We start from the raw sequence: 27366 nt of genomic DNA on the forward strand, positions 1-27366 counted from the left end.
TCAAAACTCCCTTCTAAGCAAATTCCAATCACTAACAATCTCATCGGGCAAAGTGTAGAACCACTCTTTGGCTCTTCCTTCAAGAGAGAATGGAAAAGCAAATAGCCAAATATCAACCTCATCGGAACCCTCCCGCCTTGTTATTGAGAATACACCTTGAAAGTCTCGAAGGCTTTTAATAGGATCTTGAGTGGAAAGTCCATGAAACTTGGGTAGAAGATTAATTAAGGCGGTTTTGAGCTCAAAATTAGCATTCAACTCCGGATGACGCACTTGAAACGGTTGAAGAACAAAGTCCGGAGCACCGACCTCCTTAAGAGTAACTCTTCTTGGAGCGGCCATAGTATCGGTACCTAAATCAATGGAAGAGGTATTAGTAGTATCAATGGAAGAGTAGATAGTTCCTTCCTCAAATGACGCTTCTGATTCAACCTCGGATACGGTTGGTGAAGTGGTAGAAACCCTTTCACCACCTCCAAAGGCTAACCGATGCCGAGCTTGCCTAATATGGAGTAAGGTCCTCTCAATTTCAGGATCAAATGTAGCTAAGCTTGGATCCGGTAGTGAACAGAATCAAGGAAAATGCACTAAACATATTTACACTAACCAACAACATGGCACACATATGCAACTCCCCGGCAACGACGCCATTTTGATACGTGAAATTTTGTCGGTCTAGAATTTATCAATAAATTCTGTCGTTAGTACAGTCTAAACCAACAAGAAATCCCGCATCAAACTTAGAAAATGTGTCACCATAATTCAAAATCAATAACCAGGAGTAGAATCCCGAGTCGTTCTTCCTAGGAGTTGCCCTAAGATGCACATCATTGGTTAGGAGTTCTCTTGGTATTTTTGAGTTGAATACAAGAAAAGTAGATGAGCATGAATTAGGACAATGAACAATTAACAATTGGACTAAGTAAACCAAGAAATTGGACTAACAAGAGCAAATGATAATCAATCAATATAAAATCCTTGGCTAGGGGCGAGAATTGGAATTCCTATCATCATTGCCTCTGTCAATTAAGACAAGAATTGGTTATTGCTCCACTTAGTTAACCTCTAACTATGAAGGAAAGTCAAGTGGAGATAATCAATTTGAGTTCACAAGTCCTAGTCAAATCCTAAGGAAAGACAGCTTTAGTGACATTCAAATCAACTAGCAACTTCCAATTGTCAATCAACAAAAGACTTTGACAATTCAAGTGCCTCCAATTACCCAACCCCCAAGCCAAGAGTAAAAAGCTACTCCATAACTATAGTTGACAATTTCTCAGACACTTGGTAAGCAATAATGAAAGACATTGTGAAATTGAGAAGAAAATTCAAATCAAAGTTATCTACTACAAATAATTAACCACAATCAAGCAATTAACAATAATAAACATGAAATTTCTCAATGCATTAATAGAAATAAAAGTAAACAAGATCGAAATCCAAGATCTACAATACTAGAGTAACAAGAACACTAAAATGAGAGTAGAAGAATGAGATCTACAAATTAGAACAATGTAGAATTGAATTAAATTCAGATCTAACCAAAGGATCCAAGTGAAATTGAAATTGAGCAAGCCAAAACCTAGAGAGAAGTGAGAGTTTCTCTCTCTAGAAACATAAACTAAAAAACTAGCTAAAAAAGTGTCTAATGTCTGAATCCCCCTTCAATCCTTAGTCCCTTTGGGTCTTTTCCCTCCAGAATTCAGCTCAAATTGGGCCTGGAGCTCCTCAGAAAATGCCAACCACGATTTCACTAATGAAGTCACGTGCCGTGCATCACGCATGCGCGTAGGTCATACGTACGCATCGTCTGGGTATTTGCGAACCACGCGTACGCGTCGATGAGATTTCTGACCAGCCACGCAAATGCGTTAACTTTTGTGCGCCTATCCCAGATCCAAGCTCCTACGCGTGCGCGTCGGCCACGCGTGCCCGTCGATGCCAATGCTCTAAAGCTGCATTTTTCATGCTCCTTCCACTTATGCATGCTTCCTTTCCCTCTTCTAGACTATTCTTGCCCCTATAAACTTCTGAAATCACTTAACAAATAGATCACGACATCGAATGGTGATAGAGGGAGATTAAAATATAGCATAGGGCCTAAAAGGTATGTTTTCAACCATTAAGCGAAATTAAGAAGGAAACACAAAACTATGCATTTTATATGGATAAGTGTGATAGAATGTTGATAAAACCCCCTAAATTCCACACAAGATAAACCCTAAAATTGGGATTTATCACGCGTATGCACAAGGCAAAATTTTGGTGGCCACGTATGCAGCACTCTGCTCACGTAAGCGAGACTCCCAGACAGAGGAGAATGCCTGCGTCGTGTGTTACAAGTCGCGTACGCAAGGGTATAAAGTTGAGCTTCTGTGTACACACGCCAGTACCCAAGTACGCAAGATCACTTGGCAGAGTCCAACATCCACGTCGCATGCACTGTTCCACCTATGCATGCACTCCTAGACTTAGAAAATTTTGTAAAGTTGCAGAAATCAAATTTTTATACTGATGACATGTCATCATGTCATGTTTTTCTATGCTTTTTCATAAAAGAAATTGATAATTAATGCTTAAATGTTGCATTCTTTTGTGCTTAAATGGTATATTTCTTTGATCTTTTGATTTGATAAACTTTGTAGGAAATAAGAAGAAAAAGAAGCAAAAAGCACAAAATAAGCTTAAAAAAAGAGTTTTGGGGCACACTTTGAAGTTGGAGCACACTTTGATGCCTTAGGCCACGCTTTTAAAAGCGTGGCCCATGACCATGAATGCAAGAAACAAAGGCCAGCGTTCATTAAAGTAACAGAGCGCTACTTTAAAACTTAAAGAGGAGCGTTACGTTGGAATTTTTCACTTTTTCGGGCTTTTTCTTAGCCTTGTGACAGCATGACCATGCCTCCTTCAAAGGACCATAACTTGAGCTACAAATGTCTAATTGATGTGCTTCTAGTTGCGTTGGAAATTTCACATTCAGAGCTTTCCAATGATATATAACAATCTATATTTAGAATGAAATTTAAGCACAAATGATAGGCATCTTTAAGGCCCAAAAACCAACCAAATATGCTCTCACCAAGGCTCGAAGAGGGGGTCACCAAGAAAAGCAAGGCGCAGCACTCAAAATGGCTTCACCAGGGATCGAAGGTGGAGGAGTGCACATGCAACAAAAGGTGCTACATGAACTTAGTTCACTGAGCGCTATGCTTAACTGAGGAAATTGGCCAAAGTGAAGCCAGCAAGGTTCGAAGAGGGAACCAAGGGAAGCTAAGTGTAGCGCTACGTTAACTAAGTCATCTTTATCGTGACTTTCAAGCTTGGGGAGTAGCCATACACTAAGGAGCGCTCATCAAACCAAGGAGTAGCGCTCAAATATTGAGCGCAGCGCTCACTTAGTGAGCGCTAGTGTGCAACAAGACACCAAGGAGCATGGTACGCACATAAGGCAAGGAGCGCTACGTTGCCTTACATGACCGAGCGCTCCCCTGGAAGGTGCCCACACACCAAACCAACTAGAACCAAGCAACCTTGACCCATGCCTCCGAACCAATTGAACCAAGGCCAACCGGACTCGTCTCTCTTCAAATCCAAAGCAAGCAAAGCCCACATCGTCACTCAAAGGCACAAGAATAAGCTAGATTAGGAATTTCATTTAATTGTAATTTGTTTTCAATTTCAATTTCATTTTTATTTTGTAAATCCTATATAAAGGCATCAATTCTATTTCATTAAGGAGGATGGCTCTATTAGAGAGCAGTAGGAGTAGAATAGAGAGCTATCTCTTTTAATTTTCCTTTTTGAATTTGAGAATTGAGACTGGATCTGAGTTCTTCATTCTGCATTTTCATTTTCTTCTGCAACTTCTGCTATATATTCTTGGAATTTGAATTGAGATTAAAGAACTTCATTGATTCTAAGTTTGAGAATCATCTTTTACCTCTCTTCTCAGTTGTTCTAAGAATTGGATTTGAGTTTAGTTTTCTATTTTCATTTTCTTGCTTCAGCAACTTCTACTTTCTGTTTTGAGTTTTGGATTAAGATTGAAGAAATTTTGTTTCAATTCTTGATCTGAAATTCATCTTTGTTCTTGGTCCACGAAATTGGGATCATCAATGGCGCCAACATCTTGGTACGCACAATTGTAATCTCAACTCTTTGTCACAACTTCGCACAACTAACCAGCAAGTGCACTGGGTTGTCCAAGTAATAAACCTTACGTGAGTAAGGGTCAATCCCATGGAGATTGTCGGCTTGAAGCAAGCTATGTTCATCTTGTAAATCTCAGTCAGGCGGATTCAAATGGTTATGGAGAATTGATAATTAAAATATGAATAAAATATAAAATAGGATAGAGATACTTATGTAATTCATTGGTGAGAATTTCAGATAAGCGTATGAAGATGCTTTGTTCCTTCTGAACCTCTGCTTTCCTATTGTCTTCATCCAATTATTCATACTCCTTTCCATGGCAAGCTGTATGTTGGGTTTCACCGTTGTCAATGGCTACCTCCCGTCCTCTCAGTGAAAATGTTCCAAATGCGCTGTCACCGCACGGCTAATCAGCTGTTGGTTCTCGATCATGTTGGAATAGGATCCATTGATCCTTTTGCGTCTGTCACTACGCCCAACACTCGCGAGTTTGAAGCTCGTCACAGTCATCCCTTCTCAGATCCTACTCGGAATACCACAGACAAGGTTTAAACTTTTCGGATCTCAGAAATGGCCGCCAATGATTCTAGCCTATACCACGAAGGTTCTAATCTTAGATTAGAAACCCAAGAGATACACATTCAAGCTTGTTTGCATGTAGAACGAAAGTGGTTGTCAGGCACGCGTTCATAGGTGAGAATGATGATGACTGTCACAGATCATCACATTCGTCAGGTTGAAGAACGAGTGTATATCTTAGAGAAGAAGTAGGCGTGAATTGAGTAGAAAAATAATAGTACTTTGCATTAATTCATGAGGAACAGCAGAGCTCCACACCATAATCTATGGTGTGTAGAAACTCCACCGTTGAAAATACAAAAGAACAAAAGGTCCAAGCATGGCCGTGAGGCCAGCCCGCTAAACGTGATCAAGTGTGTAAAAGTATATCAAATACAATAGCAAAAGGTCCTATTTGTAGAAAACTAGTAACCTAGGGTTTACAAAAATGAGTAAATGATGCAGAATCCACTTCCGGGCCCACTTGGTGTGTGCTTGGGCTGAGCATTGAAGCTTTCACGTGTAGAGGCTTTTCTTGGAGTTAAACGCCAGCTTTTGTACCAGTTTGGGCATTTAACTCCAGCTTTTATGCCAGTTCTGGCGTTTTGACGCCAGAATTTCTATGCTGAATTGGAATGCCGGTTTGGGCCATCAAATCTCAGGCAAAATATGAACTATTATATATTGCTGGAAAGCCTAGGATGTCTACTTTCCAACGCAATTGAGAGCGCGCCAATTGGGCTTTTGTAGCTCCAGAAAATCTACTTTGAGTGTAGGGAGGTCAGAATCCAACAACATCTGCAGTCCTTTTTCAGCCTCTGAATCAGATTTTTGCTCAAGTCCCTCAATTTCAGCCAGAAAATACCTGAAATCACAGAAAAACACACAAACTCATAGTAAAGTCCAGAAATGTGATTTTTATTTAAAAACTAATAAAAACATAATAAAAACTAACTAAAATATACTAAAAACATACTAAAAACAACGCCAAAAGCGTATAAATTATCCGCTCATTAGTTCTTCTGCATAATTCTGAGAATTAAGGAATTGGATCTAGTTTCAATTGCTGTGTCATTTACATTTCTTCTGCAATTTATTTTCTGTTTGATCAAGGGTGTATTTGAGATCTAGATCTGTGTTCTAATCTCATTGCTCCTCTTAGATCTTTAATTTCTCTTTTAGATTTCATAATTGAGCTGAGTTTTCTTTCTGTTTATGTCTTTAAGTAATTTCTTGTTTCTGTTTAGTTCTTCTGCAAATCTACTTTATCTTCTACTTCTCTACACTTTACAATTCCAGTTTTATTTTGAATCTCAGTCCCCAAATCCTTTATTCTTCAAGCAATTCAAGATTCCCAGCAATTTAGATTCAGCAATTTAAGTTTCTTGCACTTTAAGTTTCAGTCATTTACTTTTCTTGCAATTTAAGTTTCAGCTATTTTACTTTCTTCTTCTTTAAGTTACTTGCAAATTTACCTTCTGCAACTTTAAATTCCCTGTATTTTACATTCTGTTACTCAAATTCACCCAATTCACCAATGTTAGCTTGACTAAACTAATCACCCACTAAAGTTGCTTGATCCATCAATTCCTGTGGGATCGACCTCACTCTTGTGAGTTATTACTACTTGATGTGACCCGGTACGCTTGCCGGTGAGTTTAGGTATAGAAATCTAATTTCCACCCATCAAGTTTTTGGTGCCGTTGCCGAGGATTGATTTAGATCAACAATGATTAAGTGGGTGAGAAGTCTAGATTAAGCATTTTTTTCTTTGTTTTTGTTCTCTGTTGATAAGCAAGGTGTTTGTGTTATTGCCTCACTAAGAAATTCTCATCTTTGATACGAGCAATTTCAATTTTCATTGGTGTTGTGTTTTACAAAATTCAATTAGAGTTCAACTCATCTTGTGATCAAACAAATTTTATGGGATATTACCCACCATCACAAATCTCTAATGGTGGCTGGGAATATCACCAAGAAATTTCAGATCCTGAGCACTCCAATCCATGGAGATATGCTTTAGAACCACAAGATGAGCAAGAGAATCATATGGGATATTTCTCACCACCATAAAATGATTCAAGTCATTATCCTAATGGTGGCTGGGAGTATCACCAAGAAATTGCAAATTCTGAGCACTCCAATCCATAGAGAATTGCTCCAGAGCCACAAATTGATCAAGCTAATCACGAGATATTGTCCAACCTCACCTTCCATTTCTACATTTGAAAATTCTTTATCACTTGACTATGCCTGATAGGCTAGAGAATTTGTTGGTAAAGAATTTCTCAATAAAGTCGCGTTGCAAGTATAGCTCTACCAACAACAATCCTCGAGTATCAAATTTAGAAAGGGATTTGGTTGTCACAAGTTCAACCCCAATTAGAAATAACCGAAGTATTCAAACCTCGTGTCATTTCACAAGGAATGGGCAAACATGTGCTTCAACATTAGTTAGAAATCTGGGGTTATGAGTTATGAGCAAGAAATTAAATGAGAAATCTTAACAAGCAAGTAATCTTAAAATGCAAGAAACTAATTCAATTAACTAAGCAAGATATGAGCAATTCCAAACTAACAAAGTAACATCCAATATAATTCTATTCTAGACTAAACAAGTAACTATAACTAAGACAAGTAATCAAGAATTTTGGATTTTTAAATATGAGTGATAAAAGCAACTCTTGGCTAGGCATGGGAATTGGGGTCACCATCCTTGTCTAATAACCATATCTTGACAATTATGAGGAACCAAACTCATTAAGTCTACTTCTATACTTGAAGTACGTCAAATGGTTAGGTCAACATCAACCCATAAGGTCTAACCTCACTACTAATTAACCTAGTAGTAGGCTAGTGTCAATGGCTATCAAATTGACTACTAAAGGTTCCCAAATCATCAAATCTATTAGACCCAATTACTCAAGTTTACCCAATTTCCTTAGCCTAGGCCAAGAGTAAGAAGAACTACTCCATAATCAACGTAAACAATTCATCAAACACATGGTAAGCATTACTAAAGGACATGTTCAAAATGTAACTAAATTGAAACTAACAAATACCCACTAACAATTATCAACATACAATCACTCAAACAACACAATTAATCATGAAAATCATCAATGTAACATTAACAAATCAAGATTCACAACATTCATGAAATGGGGTATAAAATGACAATTGACAAGAATTCATAAAACTAACACAAGATCTAAGCAAAGTTATAATAGGGAATTCAAATTGAACAATAAAAACTAGTAATCAACAAGATCCAATTCAGAATTTAACAAGGAAAGATCAAATTAAAGCTAGATCTAGAGAGGAACAAGGGTTTCTCTCTCTAGAAGAACAAAGAACCAAAAACTAGCTAAAAATTGTGTCTAGTGTAAAATGAATGATCCCCCCCTTTCCCCCTAGCATCCTTGGGACTTTTCCATGAAGAAGCAGCTTGAATTTGGGCCAAATGAGCCTCAAAAATCCCAAGGCATGATTTCCTTTAATGAGGTCACGTGCAGCTTCCCGCGCGTGCGCGCCATGCGTGCGCGTGCTCTAGTTGCTTTTGTGATCCACCCGTGCGCGCCAGTGCACGTGCACATCGGTGGAGTTTCTCTGACCCGCGCGGATGGGTCCATCCTTTTGTGCCGCTTCCAGTTATCTTCATCCACGCGTGCGCATGAAGTGCGCGTGCGTGTCGGTGCTGAAGTTCCCAAAATCCAAATCTTTATGTTCCTTCCTCTTGTGCATGCTTTCTTTCTCTCTTCTAAACCATTCTTACCCTATTAATCCTGAAATCACTCAACAAATATATCACGGCATCGAATGGCAATAAAAGAGAATCAAAATATAGCAATTTTAAGGCAAAATAAGCATATTTTTCATCATGGAGCAATATTAGGAAAGGAACACAAAACCATGCATTTCTTGTGAATAAGTGCGGAAAATATTGACAAAACCCCTTAAATTGTACACAATATAAACCACAAAATTGAGATTTATCAAATCTTCCCATACTTAAACCAAGCATGTCCTCATGCTTAAAATAAAAATACCAAAGATCATGGTAAGAAAAGAGTTTATGAAATGCAAACTACCTAAGTGAATGCATGCAACTAATGTAAAATCATCTATCTACTTGGTCAAGGGTAAATCTATCCTCCAAGAACACATAAGAGCATATAGGGTGAAAATGATATGTAGTTCATGAATCCTACCAATTTGAACATCACTATGAAGTGTATACAACTTGCTAAATGAACACTTGTGAAAGCCGGGAACAAGGAGTTGAGCATCGAACCCTCACCGGAAGTGTATCTGCTCTATTCGCTCGAGTGTATAGGGTTCGTCACTCAATCCTCCCCTAATCATGCTTTCCAAGATTTGTCTTTCATCTAACAATCAACAATTACTTAATGCATGCTTACAAGTATCATGAGGTCTTATTCATGGGTTGTAACGTGGCTAGGGTGAAAATAAGGATGTATATGGTCAAGTGAGCTTAAAATTTGAGTCCTTGATTAACCTAGAATCTCACTAGACACATAGAACAACCTATACAACTATAATACATTACCTAGGTACCCTTGAGTTTCACTTTTTGCATACTCATGCATTCTTTTCAGTTCACATCCCATATGCATTGTTTTTATTACTTTGTCTTGGGACATCTTTCTCTTTTTTTTTATATTTTTTTCTTTTTCATACATTCTCATATATACACATATAAATTTCTTCTCTCTCTCTCTCTCTCTCTCTTTTTTTCTTTTTGCTCCCCTCTCTTTTTTTCTTGGGGTTTCATGATAAAAAAGTTTCAATGCATATGGTTCAATCATTCAATACATGAGTATGTTCCCAAATTATAGAATTTTTAATTAAACTACAATACACCTCTTTACATCTACCCAAATTCCCAAGCATACCCTCCCATTTGAATGATACACATCCTAACTTACCTAAGCTAATCAAGGATCCAAATTTAGGGACATTCATGGTTTTTCACTTAGGGTTGTTGATGTGCTCTTTTAAGAACAAAAAGGGTTTATCATAGGCTCAAAATTGGTTAGCAATGGTTGATAAAAGGGTTAAGGCCATTTGGAAAATTGACTATTGAAATGATGGCCTCAATCATGTAAATGCATTCATACACAAGTAATGGACATATAGAATCAGACAAAGTAAGGATTACAATTATAGAGAGAGAATAATGCACACAGGAATGGGAAATAATGGTTAGAAGATGTAACCATACAATATGCTCAAAACTTACATGCTTGTGTTCTTAGCTCAATCACTATGTTCCAAAATACATTCTTAAAGCAAGTTTACTGCAAAAAAATTTTCAAAATTTGGTAGGGTACCCCAAAATCACAGTTTCTTGGGGAAGAAGTCATTATTTTGACCAAGCAACTCTATAGAAACTAACTATCATGCAAGGAGCATTTATAAGGAAGACTAACTACACATGCAATGCACTAACTACTAAGCAAAAGATAAATCCGTGGGTATTGAAAGGAAGAGATTGTTACACATGGAGATCGGTCAAACGACCTCCCCACACTTAGAATTTAGCACGGTCCTCCGTGCTACGAACAACGTGCAAAGGGCGGTCGGGACCGAAATCCTCACTATCCTCTCCTTCAGAGCTCCCATCACTTGGGTTTGAGGTGGATGTGAATATTTCGGGTTCCTCCATGCTAGGGGTAACACAACGCAGAAGCTTCTTGATGTAAGTGTATCGGCGTTGGTTGCGCCGCTCATATCTATCAAGCTTCCGGTGTAGATCTTCTATCCTTTGATGTGTGGATCTTTGCCGTGGTGGTGATGACGAGGTGGAAGGAATAGTAGATGGGAGGGCTATGTCAAGGCTTGGGTTGTTCATGGGAAGATGTAAGTATTTTCCGCTTGGGACCACATCGCCCTTAGCCGGAACTATAATCTTCCTGTCCTTGGCTTCCCATGGAACACCCGCAGTAGCAACTAAGTCAGATACTAATGCTGGAAATGGTAAATTATCTCAGGCATGGACTTGGCTCATCGCTTTCTTGACAAGAAACGGAATGTTCACCGGTCTCTCCGTGAGAACACACCAAACAAGCAAGGCGAGGTCTGCCGTGAAGAACGACTTGTGTGTGCTAGGTAGCACATAGTGATATAGGATCTGGGCCCAAGCTCTAGCTTCCACAATGAGAAAGCGAGCGTCAATGCTCTTGGGCCGCATCCGGAGTCGACCATGGATCCAAAATGCCTCTGGTTCAGCAATGACTCGGAGGATCGAGTCCCAATCAAATCCAAACTTTTCTCGCTAACGTAGGACTTCTTGGTAGGCATCCATGTCACTTGGTACCAGTAGGACATTAAGCACTTGCTGAATAGCCTCTTCTGAAACTGAGACTTGCTTCCGGCGCATGTATACCGATTGAAGAGAGGGAAGATGGTAGTTAGTATAGAATTCTTTCACCCAAGAGAGGTTGATCTCCCTTGGTTTTCTTAAAAGAAACTCCCATCCTCGCTGTTCAATGCGGGGTAGAATATAAGGAGCAACCTTGTCTGGCGGAGTGAGTAGATGCTCAGGATGATAGTTCCTCACAGCTATGGAGGGGAACATAAGTTCACAAAAGCGGTTGGAAAACTTTGAAGAATCTTTTGCCGGTTTGCTCTTTTCATTCTCATCAATAGGAGCGGGTATCTTCGCCTTCTTAGATAGGGGTTTGGCTCCTAATGAAGAGTACGCCTTAGAGTTTGGCCTTTGGGGTGCCCTTTTTGTGGCTGGTTTCCTTGGAGCTTTCTCCTTGCCTTTCTTGGTGGCCATCCTGAGAAAAGAAGGGAAATAGAAAAACATTAAACCCAAAGAATTGTTTTAACAAAATTATGCAAGTAAAGGATAGTGCCTAAAATAAGTAGTACAACAAAGTAATCATAGAGACGTGGGTCACAACACTTGGCATGGGATGCAAGAGGAAGTAAAGCATGCAAAATGGCATGAGAAGAATGATCTCAAGCATCCATAACAAAAAGCAAGTCATGTTCAATGAGTATCTAATTAGCAAGCGAAGTGTACTCAATGCATTTAGAAGAAAGCAAGTGAATGGGGAGAAGCACCAAATTGAAGGTACATGATTAAAATAAACCAAAATGGCATTCATGTATTTCCTCGAACACTTGGCGTGCAATGATCAAGCAATGAGCAATTATGAGATACTCAACCAATTTAAAGCCCAAAATGAAACATCAATCATCACATAAACATCACATTTTGGCAAAGATAAGCAAAAATGACAAAATATCTATTAAAGCAAATTAAACTCAAATTCAACATCCATGGAAAAATAAGGAAAAGGAAAAGTAAGCAAACAAAAACATGTGTAGTATAATCAAGCAACTAAAAGAGAAAATAAGTAAATCAACAAGAAGAATCTAACTAGAAGAAGAAATAATACAAAGGAAATAATAGATGAGATATGGAGGAAGTAGAACCTTGAGAAGTGTAAAAGAACAAGGTTGAATTTTCTTTTGTGAAGATAAGAAAGAAATAGAAGAGATGTAGCGCCACCGGAAGAGGTGGTTGTCACTGGTGAGTGGCCGAAGATGGTGGTGGTGGATTGTGGAAGAAGAAGAAGAGAAGGGAGGTTATGGAGAAAGAAGAAGAAAGAAAGAAGAAAAGAAAGGGGTGAGAAAGATAGGGCGTGCAGCTTTAAAACTAGTTCGTGCAACCGGCGCGCGCGCGCACGGTGCACTGGCGCATCGGTGAGAGGTCGGCAAGGGACGCATGCGCGTCATTGGTGTGCTCGCGTGAGGTCAGTTGTGCCCCTGGCATGGAGTTGGCACAAAGTAGGCCTAACTCTCGGGAATTTGTACCAGAGTGGGCAGGTAGCGCAGGCGCGCGGATGCGCACAGTGCGCTAACGCGTGCTTGAGTTAATTGGCGACTGGCGCGGACGCGCGCAGTAGGCGGACGCGTCGGTATGGGCACAGGTTGGGCACAAGTGTGGCACAACTCTCTGGTTTTTGTACCAGAGAGTTCAGATTGTACCATCGGTGCACGCGCGCACAGTGCACTTGCGCGTCGATGGCTAAAGTGCAAAGGGCGCACAGGCGGCAAGCACGCGAATGCGTCGGTGCCTGGCACGAGATGGGCACAAAGTGGCGCAGGAGTTAGAAATGCACCACCGGCATGCGCGCGCACGGTGCACTAGCACGTCGGTACCCATTTTTGCTTTTTCTCTTTTTCCACAACATATAAAGAGATATTCTAACACATTTTGGTAGGTACTTAGGCTAGTAGGCAAGAGAACACTTCACAAATTCATGCATTATTCAAAACATAGGATTCTCTCTACTTCAACAATTCATCCATACCAAAATGATGAAATCTATCTAAACATCCTAGTTACCTAACAAGATCAACAAAACTAGCAATCCTAAGCAATCAACAACATTAAGAAGTCACAAAATATGCAAAAATCTAGAACTAAAAGCAAGATGGTATACACAAGGAAGATCTTACCACGGTGGGGTGCCTCCTACCAAGCAGTTTTTTTTAACGTCCTTAAGTTGGACGGTCAGTCGTTCAAGTTTCTCCTTCTCTAGGTGCATCCTCTAATAGGAAGACCTCTAGCTCTTTTGGGAGCTTGTGGCCATGGTACTTCTTCACTCTATGTCCATTCACCTTAAAAGTTGCTTCACTTTTAGGATCAAACAACTCTACCACTCCATAGGGCTTTATTTCCTTCACCTTGAATGGTCCTTCCCATCTAGAGCGGAGCTTGCCAGGCATGAATCGAAGCCTCGAGTTGTAGAGGAAAATCTCATCACCTTCTTGAAAGTCCTTCTTCCGGATGTGATGGTCATGGAATGCTTTAGTCTTCTCCTTGTAAATCTGGCCATTCTCATACGCCTCGTTCTTCAAACAATCGAGCTCCTCTAGCTGTAATTTTCTGGCCACTCCTGCTTGGGTCAAATCCATATTGCACCGCTTTACTGCCCAATAGGCTTTGTGCTCAATCTCCACCGGAAGGTGGCATGCCTTACCATAGATGATCCGGAAGGGACTCATCCCTAACGGAGTCTTGTAGGCCGTTCTATACGCCCATAGTGCATCTCCTAACCGGAGGCTCCAATCCTTTCTTTGTGGATTGACCACTTTCTCCAAGATTCTCTTAATCTCCCGGTTGGACACTTCCGCTTGTCCATTGGTTTGCGGATGATAAGCAGTAGCAACCTTATGCAACACTCCATAGCACTTGAGCAATGCCTCTACTTTCCTGTTACAAAAGTGGGATCCTTGGTCGCTCACGATTGCTCGTGGCGACCCATAACGGCATACAATGTTATTCCTAATAAAAGAAAGCGGGTAGGTATTGCTTCTACCCACTTTGACATGTAGTCAACCGCTAACAGAATATACAGATACCCACTGGAGTTGGAAAACGGTCCCATAAAGTCAATGCCCCATACATCAAATATCTCACAGAACAACATAGGTTGCTGAGGCATCTCATCCCTTTGGGATGTGTTTCCCGACTTCTGACACTGATGGCAAGACACACATAACTGGTTAGCATCCTTGAATAAGGTTGGCCACCAGAATCTACAATCCAACACCTTTTTAGCGGTCCTTTGTGGGCCAAAGTGGCCACCATATTCGGACGAATGGCAAGCTTCAAGAATAGGTTGGATTTCAGACTCCGGGACACATCTTCGAATTACTTGGTCCACTCCCCTCTTCCACAAGTGAAGGTCATCTCAAATATAGTATTTGGAATCACTCCTCAACTTATCCCTTTGGTGTTTAGAAAAGTTGGGCAGGAAGAGTTTCACAACCAAGTAGTTCGCCATTGGGGCAAACCAAGGAAAGCTATCCGACACAGCATGCAAACTATCCAATGGGAATGAGTCATTGATCGGAAATGGGTCAAATTTTAAATTCTCAATGCGGCTTAAATAATCCGCAACCAAGTTTTGAGATCCACTCCGGTCCCTAATCTCAATGTCGAATTCTTGCAAAAGCAAGATCCAACGTATGAGTCTAGGCTTTGACTCATTCTTTGTCAATAAGTACTTTAAAGCTGCATGATCCATGTATACCACTATCTTTGATCCTAGCAAATAAGATCTGAATTTATCTAAAGCATGAACAATAGCTAGGAGTTCCTTTTCAGTAGTGGTATAATTGGATTGTGCTGCATCCAGCGTTTTAGAAGAGTAGGCAATGACATAAGGGAGTTTACCATCGCGCTGTGCAAACGCGGCACCTATAGCACAATCGGTGCTATGGTAAGAACTCTCCTTAGCTCTTTAAAAGCAAAGCGCTTAGGGCCACGGCCAAGACACAGAAAGTAGCTGCGTTCAAGAATCAACATACTGAACTAGGAGAATCAATAACACTATCTGAATTCTGAGTTCCTATAGATGCCAATCATTCTTAACTTCAAAGGATAAAGTGAGATACCAAAACTGTTAAGAGGCAAAAAGCTACTAGTCCCGCTCATCTGATTGGAGCTAAGTTTCATTGATATTTTGGAATTTATAGTATATTCTCTTCTTTTTATCCTATTTGATTTTTAGTTTCTTGGGGACAAGCAACAATTTAAGTTTGGTTTTGTGATGAGCGGATAATTTATACGCTTTTTGGCATTATTTTTAAGTAGTTTTTAGTATGATTTGATTAGTTTTTATTATATTTTATTAGTTTTTAAACAAAAATCACATTTCTGGACTTTACTAGGAGTTTGTATGTTTTTCTATGATTTCAGGTATTTTCTGACTGAAATTGAAGGACTTGAGCAAAAATCTGATTCAGAGGCTGAAGAAGGACTACAGATGCTGTTGGATTCTGACCTCCCTGCACTCGAAATGGATTTTCTGGAGCTACAGAAACCCAAATGGCTCGCTCTTAATTGCATTGGAAAGTAGACATCCAGAGCTTTCCAGAAATATATAATAGTCTATACTTTGCCCGAGTTTAGATGATGCAAAATGGCGTTTAACGCCAGATTTCTGCTTTATTCTGGTGTTAAACGCCAGAAACAAGTTGCATCAAATCAAAAATGAAAGTGTCACACTAAGATTCTAAGTTTGGTGTGCCACTTACTTCCTATGCAATTTATTCAGCAGCACCACTTGTCTGCATAATCATAATGCTTTGCAGTATTATCTTTCTTTAGACAATGTTAGTTTTCTCTTTGTTTTAGTCATTTCCTTGTTTTTAATGCTTTCTATTATTAACTTTTTTTGTTAATACATCATCAAGAAATCCTTATTCATGACAGATTCTTGGCTTGGTGATTGTATTTAACAAATAACAGTTTCATTTGCTTAGTTTTCATTCAAATAAATTGACATATGATTGCATTCTAAGTTTGCTGTTGCTATGCAATAAAATATGGTTCCAATCCTTACTAGATACTTGCATCAATTCCAAGTGAAAGTGTCACACTAAGTTTGGTGTGTCACTTATCTTATATGCCATGTATCATGCACACCCTCTTATGTTTGCAATCACAATGTCTCTGTCTCTTGTGCCTTGACTGTTATCTTTAATTTTTCTTGCTTTGAACACATGTACTACTAACATTTCATTGTGTAAGACATTCATGATCCATCTTAGCCCCATAGCCATTGTTCTAATTGTTTCTTGAGGATGAGCAAGCATTCTGAGTATTGGTATGGGAAGAAGAAATAATAGAAGGAAAAGGACAACAGTAGAGAAGATGAATTACAAGGTTGTAAAGTTCCTTTTGCTCTCATTTGTTTCTAGCACTTTAAATTGCATGATTGTCTTTGTCTTCTCTGTATACATGTGTGGTATGAATAAGCATAGCCTGAATTTTTTATCGTAACATGTTGCTGTGATATTATGACTACCAACTTGACTTTTGTGAGTTCAAAAGCAATAAAGCATCATGATCATAAACAAACAAGGAATTAAAGAACTTAGCATGTGCATACAAGTATTGGAAAGCTAGTATGGTTAATTGTTGCTCAATTGCATTAGATTTGATTTAATTGAAGTTTTCATCTGGGATATTTTGTGAAATCTTTTGAAATCATGAAAACCTTGAAAAAGTAAATACAGTTACAGCAAGAAAAGCAAAAGGGAAAGAATGAGAAAGCTAAAGGCTCTGAGTACCAATGACAATTCCATTGTTAAGTATTTGTGGTGTTTATGTATCAAGCAAAAAGCTTGAAAACAAAACACTTAGAAGTCAAGGCTAGGCTCAAGTGCAAATGCACTCCCTCAAAGCTCAAGGCTCTGAGCATCAATGATTAGAGAGTTAAGAAAAGAAACAAATGAGCTTAAAGAAGTCCTCTAATTAAATGCTTGTGGTGCTTATGTATCAAGTGGTAATACTTGAAAACAAAGCATTTAGAAGTCGTAGCTTTGTTATCAACTCATGGGGCAAAGCACCCAAAAGGAGAAGCTAATAAGACAATGAAATCTTTTTTCAAGGAAGAAACATAAGGAAAAGATTTCATAAAATGAGCGAGATAGAAGCATCAATCATTTACATTTCTTTTGTGATTGTAGCATGCATAGCAAACTAGCCTACCATGAACATTGAGTTGCTATTCTTCTTACCTTGGATTGTCAATCTTTATTGCATGATTCTTTTCTTGCTTGGGGACAAGCAAGGTTTAAGTTTGGTGTTGTGATGACATGTCATCATGTCATGTTTTTCTATGCTTTTTCATACAAGAAATTGATAATTAGTGCTTAAATGTTGCATTCTTTTGTGTTTAAATGGTATATTTCTTTGATCTTTTGATTTGATAAACTTTGTAGAAAATAAGAAGAAAAAGAAGCAAAAAGCACAAAATAAGCTAAAAAAAAAAAAAGAGTTTTGGGGCACACTTTGAAGTTGGAGCACACTTTGATGCCTTAGGCCACACTTTTAAAAGCGTGGCCCATGACCATGAATGCAAGAAACAAAGGCCAGCGTTCATTAAAGTAACGGAGCGCTACTTTGAAACTTAAAGAGGAGCGCTACGTTGGAATTTTTCACTTTTTTGGGCTTTTTCTTAGCCTTGTGACAACATGACCATGCCTCCTTCAAAGGACCATAACTTGAGCTACAAATGTCCAATTGATGTGCTTTCAGTTGCGTTGGAAAGATGACATTCAAAGCTTTCCAATGATATATAAAAATCTATATTTGGCATGAAATTGAAGTGCAAGTGATAGGCATCTTTAAGGCCTAAAAACCAACCAAATATACTCTCACTAAGGCTCGAAGAGGGGGTCACTAAGAAAAGCAAGGCACAGCACTCAAAATGGCTTCACTAGGGATCGAAGGTGGAGGCATGCACATGCAACAAAGGGCGCTACGTGAACTTAGTTCACTGAGCGCTATGCTTAACTGAGGAAATTGGCCAAAGTGAAGCCAGCAAGGTTTGAAGAGGGAACCAAGGGAAGCTAAGTGTAGCGCTACGTCAACTAAGTCACCTTTATCGTGACTTTCAAGCTTGGGGAGTAGCCATACACTAAGGAGTGCTCATCAAACCAAGGAGTAGCTCTCAAATATTGAGCGCAGCGCTCACTAGTGTGCAACAAGACACCAAGGAGCATGCTACACACACAAGGCAAGGAGCGCTATGTTGCCTTACATGACCGAGCGCTCCCTTGGAAGGTTCCCACACACTAAACCAACTAGAATCAAGCAACCTTGACCCACGCCTCTGAACCAATTGAACCAAGGCCAACCGGACCCATCTCTCTTCAAATCCAAAGCAAGCAAAGCCCACATCATCACTCAAAGGCACAAGAACAAGCTAGATTAGTAATTTCATTTAATTGTAATTTGTTTTCAATTTCAATTTCATTTTCATTTTTTAAAGCCTATATAAAGGCATCAATTCCATTTCATTAAGAAGGCTAGTGGTGTACAAAATTGTAAATCATACTTTTCACAACTCGTACCACTAACCAGCAAGTGCACTGGGTCGTCCAAGTAATACCTTACGTGAGTAAGGGTCGATCCCACGGAGATTGTTGGCTTGAAGCAAGCTATGGTTATCTTGTAACTCTTAGTCAGGATATCAATAATAATTCTCAGTTTTAATTGGAATGAGTAAAAGAACATGGATTAAATAATACTTGTTATGCAGTAATGGAGAGCAGGTTGAGGTTTTGGAGATGCTCTGTCTTCTGAGTCTCTGTTTTCCTACTGTCTTCTTCTTCACGCATGCAAGGCTCCTTTCATGGCGAGCTGTATATTGGTGGATCACCGTTGTCAATGGCTACCATCTGTCCTCTCAGTGAAAATGGTCCAAATGCGCTGTCACCACACGGCTAATCATCTGTCAGTTCTCACTCATGTTGGAATAGGATACATTGATCTTTTTGAGTCTGTCACTACCCCCAATATTTGTGAGTTTGAAGCCCGTCACAGTCATCCCTTCCCGGATCATACTCAGAATACCACAGACAAGGTTTAGACTTTCTGGATCTCAAGAATGCTGCCAATTGGTTCTAGCTTATACCACGAAGACTCTGGTCTCACGGATTCGCATGCTCTGTTGTCAGGAGATGCAATTGAACTCGTGAACCAGGAACCCAAGAGATACACACTCAATCTAATGTAGAATGAAAGTGGTTTTCAGGCACGCGTTCATGGGTTGAGAAAGGTGATGAGTGTCACAGATCATCACATTCATCACGTTGAAATGCGAGTAAATATCTTAGAATAGAAACAAGCGTGATTGAATAGAGAACAGTAGTAATTGCATTAATCCATCAAGACACAGCAGAGCTCCTCACCCCCAACCATGGAGTTTAGAGACTCATGCCGTAGAAAATACAAGTTCTGATGTAAAAAATGTCATGAGATACATAGTAAGTCTCTAACAGTAGTTTTTATACTAAACTAGTGATCTAGGTTTACAGAAAATGAGTAAACTAAGATAGATAGTGCAGAAATCCACTTCCGGGGCCCACTTTGTGTGTGTTTGGGCTGATCATTGAAGCTTTCACGTGCATAGGCTGCTCCTGGCATTTAACTCCAGCTTTTGTGCCAGTTTGGGCATTTAACTCCAACTTTTATGCCAGTTATGGCGTTTAACGCCAGAATAGGGTAGAGACTCGGCGTTAAACGCCAATTTACGTTATCTCAACTCGGGCAAAGTATGGACTATTATATATTGCTGGAAAGCTCAGGATGTCTACTTTCCACGCAATTGAAAGCGCACCAATTGGGCTTCTGTAGCTCCAGAAAATCCATTTCGAGTGCAGGGAGGTCAGAATCCAACAGCATCTGCAGTCCTTTTTCAGTCTCTGAATCAGATTTTTACTCAGGTCCCTCAATTTCAGCCAGAAAATACCTAAAATCACAGAAAAACACACAAACTCGTAGTAAAGTCCAGAATTGTGATTTTTGCATAAAAACTAATAAAAATATACTAAAAGGTAGCTAGATCCTACTAAAAACTATATGAAAATACCCCCAAAAAGCGTATAAAATATCTGCTCATCACAACACCAAACTTAAACTATTGCTTATCCTCAAGCAACTAGATAAATAAAATAGGATAGAAAGAAAATCAAGAGGCAATAACATCTCAGAGTTTTATATGAAGCTCAAATTCTCATTAGATGAGCGGGACTAGTAGCTTTTTGCTTCTGAACAGTTTTGACACCTCAATTTATTCTTTGAAGTTCAGAATGATTGGCATCTATAGGAACTCAGAATTCAGATAGTGTTATTGATTCTCCTAGTTTAGTATGTTGATTCTTGAACACAGCTACTTTATGAGTCTTGGCCGTGACCCTAAGCACTTTATTTTCCAGTATTACCACCGGATACATAAATGCCACAGACACATAACTGGGTGAACCTTTTCAGATTGTGACTTAGATTTGCTAAAGTCCCTAGTTAGAGGTGTCCAAAGTTTTTAAGCACACTCTTTTTGCTTTGGACCACGACTTTAACCGCTCAGTCTCAAGTTTTTCACTTGACACCTTCACGCCACAAGCACATGGTTAGGGACAGTTTGGTTTAGCCGCTTAAGCCAGGATTTTATTCCTTTAGGCCCTCCTATCCATTAATGCTCAAAGTCTTGGATCCTTTTTACATTTGCCTTTTGGTTTAAAGGGCTATTGGATTTTTTTGCTTGCCTTTTCTTTTTCTTTTATTTTTCGCCATTTTTTTTCGCAAGCTTTGTATTCACTGCTTTCTCTTGCTTCAAGAATCAATTTTATGATTTTTCAGATTATCAATAACATTTCTCCTTTTTCATTATTCTTTCAAGAGCCAACAAATTTAACATTCATAAACTTCACTATCAAAATTTATGCACTATTCAAGCATTCATTCAGAAGACAAAAAGTGTTGCCACCATATATAAATAATTTGAATTTTTCTTATTAAGAACTCGAAAATAAAACTGCCTCCTTATTCTAAAAAAATCTACTATTTTATTCATGTTTAATGATGATGAGAGAAATAAATTATAACTTATTTTGAGATAATAAAAATAAAAATAAATATACTAATTACTATTATTCATGTGACTCCTAAGGTAGATCTCTAATAGCAAAAGTTATCACAGAGTTAAGATTAGGACTCAACAACCTTTATTTTGGGAGATGGATGCTCCTTCAATCTGTGGGGTGTCTGGCCCTTCAAGAGACAGCTTCTGGCGCTTCAGCTCCTGTAGCTCACGCCCTTGCTTCTCTTGTTCCTTCAGCAGTTTGCAGAGCATGCTATTTTGAGTTTGCTGTTCTTCTTTCAGTTGATCCATAGCTTCTTGCAGCTTGGTGACAGATGCTTCTAGGCGGGTCCAGTAGTCAATATGAGGGATTTCTGGGAGGAACTCCTGTGCCCTCTTTTTGATGGAGTTATCTTGCACTTGTTGTCCTTCCATTGACTTTTTGGTGATTGGGTGCTCGACTGAGATATACTCATCCACTCCTATCTTTACCCCAGCATCTTTGCATAGCAGAGAGATTAGGCTTGGGTAAGCCAATTTGGCGTCAGTGGAGTTCTTGTTTGCAATTGTGAAAAGCTCACAAGAAATCAGATGATGAATCTCCACTTCATTTCCCAGCATAATGTAGTGGATCATCACTGCTCTTTTGACAGTGATTTTAGAGCGGATGCTGGTGGGCAGTATAGAATGCCCAATGAAGTCCAGCCAGCCCCTAGTAATTGGTTTGAGATCTCCTCTCTTGAGTTGATTTGGGACACCCTTTGTGTTGGTTATCCACTTGGTTCTAGGGATGCATATGTCCTCTAGAACTTGGTCCAAGCGCTTATCAAATCTCACCATTCTCCTATTAAAGGATTACGGATCATCTTGTAGTTGAGGCAGCTTAAAGACCTCTCTTATTTTGTCCAGGTGGAAGTAAATAATCTTCCCTCTGACCATGGTTTGAAAGGGATAGAAGGCGGTTCCAGTTATTCTTTGCTTATCTGTTTACCACAGATTTGAGTAGAATTCCTGAACCATATTTCTACTTACCTTTGTTTTAGCATTAGCTAGAATTTCCCAGCCCCTGTTTCGAATCCACTCTTGGATCTTCAGATATTCATCTTCTTTCAGATCAAATTTAACTTAAGGGATCACTGACCTTAGACCAATTATTTTGTGATAATGGTTTGCATGTTCTTTGGTTAAGAACCTCTCCTGATTCCAAAGTGGTTTTGGAGTGTTATCTTTCTTGCCTCTTGAAGTGGTTTGTTTTCCCTTAGGAGCCATGATCTCAATGAATCTTAGCTCAGTGATCACGAAAAACACACCAAACTTAGAGTTTTGCTTGTCCTCAAGAAAAAAAAGGAAATAAGAGGAATAAAAGGAGAGTCAAATTCGAGTTATGGAGGAGAGGAGGAGGCCGAATGTGAGTTTATAAGGGAGGGGTGGGATCGAAAATTTTTGAAAAAGATATGATAGAGGATATGATTTGTAAAAGATAAATATGATATGAAAAAGATGAAATTTTAAAATTCAAAAGATATGAGAGATTTGAAAAAGATAAATCTGAATTTGAAAAGATAGTATGATGAGTTGAAAAGATTTGAGAAGAAATTAAAAAGATAGATGAGTTTTGAAAAAGATTTGAAAAGAAATTGAAAAAGATTTGAGAAAGATATTTAGGAATAAAGAAGGATTTATTTTTTTAATTTGTTTTATTTTTTTGAAATTGAAATTGAAAGATGATAATTTGTAACATGATGCAAGAAATTTTGGGTGGAACCATGAAAATTTGAAAAAATTTGAGTTGGAAACAAAACTTCCTCCCCTCCACATTCCTGGCGTTAAACGCCCAGAATGGCACCCATTATGGCGTTTAACGCCCATTTGTTGCTTTTTTTGGGCGTTTAACGCCCAGCCAGGTACCCTGGCTGGCGTTAAACGCCAGAAAGCCTTTATCACTGGGCGTTTTTCTAAACGCCCAGGATGCTGCAATTCTGGCGTTAAACACCCAGAATGGTACCCATTCTGGTGTTTAACGGCCAGAAAGGTATCTTTACTGGCGTTAAACGCCCAGAATGGTGCCCATTCTGGCGTTTAACGTCCACAATACCCCTTACTGGCGTTTTTGTGCCAGTGAGCTCCTTTTCTTTGCTTTATGCTCTGAATTCTTCTGTAACTCTGTGAATTCCTGCAATTGATAATTAACCTTGAAGAAAATTTATATCAAACTCCTATAATTATTATTTGAATAACAAATAAACTTTGCCAATGGCTGGGTTGCCTCCCAGCAAGCGCTTCTTTATTGTCTTTAGCTGGACCTTACTGAGATTTTAATCTAGTCTCAGCTTTGAGCATTCTTGCTCAATATTGCCTTCAAGATAATGCTTGACTCTCTGTCCATTAACAATGAACCTCTTATTAGAATTAGTATCTTGAAGCTCCACATAGCCATATGGTGACACACTTGTAATCACATATGGTACTCTCCACCGGGATTTTTATTTCCCAGGGAATAATCTGAGTCTAGAGTTAAATAGCAGGACCTTCTGTCCTGGTTCAAAGACTCTAGATGACAACTTTCTGTCATGCCACCTTTTTGCTTTCTCTTTGTAAATCTTAGCATTTTCGAAAGCATTGAGTCTGAATTCCTCTAGCTCATTCAGCTGGAGCAATCTTTTCTCTTCAGCTAATTTGGCATCAAAGTTTAAGAATCTGGTTGCCCAGTAGCCTTATGCTTCAGTTCCACGGGCAGATGACAGGCTTTACCATACACAAGCTGGTATGAAGAGGTCCCTATAGGAGTCTTGAATGCTGTTCTGTATGCCCACAGAGCATCATCCAAGCTTCTTGCCCAATCCCTTCTACGGGTACTTACAGTCCGTTCCAGGATTCTTTTTAGTTCTCTATTAGAGACTTCAGCCTGCCCATTTGTCTATGGGTGATATGGAGTTGCTACCTTGTGGCTAATTCCATATCATACCATAGCAGAGTAAAGCTGTTTATTGCAGAAGTTAGTGCCCCCATTACTGATTAGTACTCTAGGGACACCAAACCTGCTGAAGATATGTTTCTGGAGGAACTTCAGCACTTAGTATCATTAGTGGGTGTTGCAATGGCCTCTACCCATTTGGATACATAGTCGACTGCCAGCAGAATATAAGTGTTTGAGTATGATGGTGGGAAAGGCCCATGAAGTCAATACCCCATACGTCAAACAACTCAATCTCTAAGATCCCTTGCAGAGGTATGGCGTAACCATGAGGTAGATTACCAGCTCTCTGGCAACTGTCACAGTTACGTACAAACTCTTGAGAGTCTTTATAGAGAATAGGCCAGTAGAAGCCACATTGGAGGACTTTTGTGGCTGTTCGCTCACCTCCGAAATGTCCTCCATATTGTGATCCATGACAATGCCATAAGATCTTCTGTGCTTCTTCTCTTGGTACACACCTACAGATTATTCCGTCTACATATCTCTTAAAGAGATATAGTTCATCCCACAAGTAGTACTTTGCATCTGTAATTAATTTTTTTGCTTGCTGTCTGCTGTACTCTTTGGGTATGAATCTTACCGCTTTATAGTTTGCAATGTCTGCAAACCACGGTACTTCCTGAATGGCAAAGAGTTACTCATCCTGAAAGGTTTCAGAGATCTCAGTAGAGGGGAGGGACGCCCCTTCTACTGGTTCTATTCGGGACAGATGATCATCCACTTGGTTCTCTGTCCCTTTTCTGTCTCTTATTTATATATCAAACTCTTGCAGAAGTAACACCCATCTTATGAGCTTGGGTTTTGAATCCTGCTTTGTGAGTAGATATTTAAGAGCAGCATGGTCAGTGTACACAATCACTTTTGATCCTATTAAGTATGATCTAAACTTGTCAATGGCATAAACCACTGCAAGCAGCTTTTTTTCTGTGGTTGTATAATTTTTTTCTGTGCGTCATTTAGAACACGGCTGGCATAGTAAATGACATGCAGAAGCTTGTTATGCCTCTGTCCCAATACTGCACCAATGGCATGGTCACTAGTATCACACATCAGTTCGAAGGGTAATGTCCAGTCTGGTGCAGAAATAACTGGTGCTGTGACCATCATAGCTTTCAGATTTTCAAACGCCTGCAGACACTTTGTGTCAAACACAAATGGTGTGTCAGCAGCTAGCAGATTGCTCAGAGGTTTTGCAATTTTTGAAAAATCCTTTATAAACCTTCTATAGAATCCTGCATGCCCCAGAAAGCTTCTGATTGCCTTAATATTGGCAGGTGGTGGTAATTTTTCAATTACCTTTACTTTAGCTTGATCCACCTCTATTCCCTTATTTGAAATTTTATGCCCAAGGACTATTCCTTCAGTCACCATAAAGTGACATTTTTCCCAGTTTAAAACTAGGTTGGTCTCTTGGCACCTTTTTAGAATAAGTGCTAAATGGTCAAGGCAGGAGCTGAATGAGTCTCCAAATACTGAGATGTCATCCATGAAGACTTTTAGAAATTTCTCTACCATATCAGAGAAGATAGAGAGCATGCACCTCTGAAAGGTTGCAGGTGCATTGCACAGACCAAAAGGCATCCTTCTGTAGGCAAATACTCCAGAAGGACATATGAATGCTATTTTCTCTTGGTCCTGAGGATCTACTGCAACTTGGTTGTAACCTGAATAGCCATCCAAAAAGCAGTAATATTTATGACCTGCTAGTCTTTCTAGCATCTGGTCTATGAATGGTAAAGGAAAGTGATCCTTCCTGGTGGCTGTATTGAGCCATCTGTAGTCAATACACATACGCCACCCTATAACTGTTCTTGTAGGAACCAGTTCATTCTTTTCATTATGAACCACTGTCATGCCTCTCTTCTTGGGGACAACTTGGACAGGGCTTACCCAAAGGCTATCAGAAATAGGATAAATAATCCCAGCCTCCAGTAACTTGGTGACCTCTTTCTGCACCACCTCCTTCATGGCTGGATTTAGCCGCCTCTGTGGTTGAACCACTGGCTTAGCATCGTCCTCCAATAGGATCTTGTGCATGCATCTTGCTAGGCTGATGCCCTTAAGATTACTTATGGACCACCCAAGAGCTGTCTTGTGTGTCCTTAGCACTTGAAGTAGTGCTTTCTCTTCCTGTGGATTTAAAGCAGAGCTTATGATCATAGGAAAAGTATCACCTTCTCCCAGAAATGCATATTTCAGGGATGGTGGTAGTGGTTTGAGCTCGGGTTTAGGAGGTTTCTCCTCTTCTTGAGGAATTTTCAGAGGTTCTTTTATTTCCTCTGATTCCTCCAAATCAGGCTGAATATCTTTAAAGATGTCTTCTAGCTCTGATTCGAGACTCTCAGCCATGTTGATCTCCTCTATCAGAGAGTCAATAATATCAACACTCATGCAGTCTTTTGATGTGTCTGGATGCTTCATTGCCTTAACAGCATTCAGCCTAAACTCATCCTTATGGACTCTCAAGGTCACCTCCCCTTTTTGGACATCAATGAGGGTTCATCCAGTTGCTAAGAAAGGTCTTCCTAGAATGAGAGTTTCACTCTTGTGCTCCTCCATTTCCAGTACTACAAAGTCAGTGGAAAAGGCAAAGGGCCCAACTGTGACAATCATATCCTCGATTATGTCTGATGGGTATTTAATGGAGCCATCAGCGAGTTGAAGACAGATCTGGGTTGGTTTGACCTCTTCAGTCAAGCCAAGTTTTCTGATAGTGGATGCAGGGATTAGATTGATACTTGCCCCAAGATCACATAGAGCTGTCTTGGTACAAGTACCCTCTAATGTGCATGGTATCATGAAGCTCCCAGGATCCTTAAGCTTTTCTGGTAAGCTCTTTAAAATGACTGCACTACACTCTTCAGTGATGAAGACTTTTCCAGTTTCCCTCCAATCCTTCTTATGACTTAAGATCTCTTTCATGAACTTAGCATAAGAGGGTATTTGCTCAAGTGCCTCTGCAAACGGAAGCTTGATTTCAAGAGTCCTGAGATAGTCTGCAAAATGGGCAAATTGTTTATCCTGTTCTGCTTGGCGGAGTTTCTGAGGATAAGGCATCTTGGCTTTGTATTCTTCAACCTTAGTTGCTGCAGGTTTATTCCCTACAGAGGTGGTTGGAGAAGCCTTCTTAGAGAGGTCACCATCAGCACTTGCAGGTGTCTGATCTCTCATTGGCGTTTGAACGCCAGGCTTGGGGGCTGGATGGGCATTTAACGCGAGATTCCTTCCCCTTTCTGGCTTTTGAACGCCAGAACTGGACAT

The 27366-nt window shown here is 39.6% G+C and overlaps 1 pseudogene; it reads right to left on the reverse strand.

Moving 5' to 3' along the window:
• LOC148564467 (uncharacterized) lies at positions 1 to 27366 on the reverse strand (annotated as a pseudogene).

This window comes from Arachis ipaensis, chromosome B5 (assembly GCF_059453495.1).
Source record: "Arachis ipaensis isolate K30076 ecotype BB chromosome B5, ASM5945349v1, whole genome shotgun sequence".
Taxonomy (NCBI): domain Eukaryota; kingdom Viridiplantae; phylum Streptophyta; class Magnoliopsida; order Fabales; family Fabaceae; genus Arachis; species Arachis ipaensis.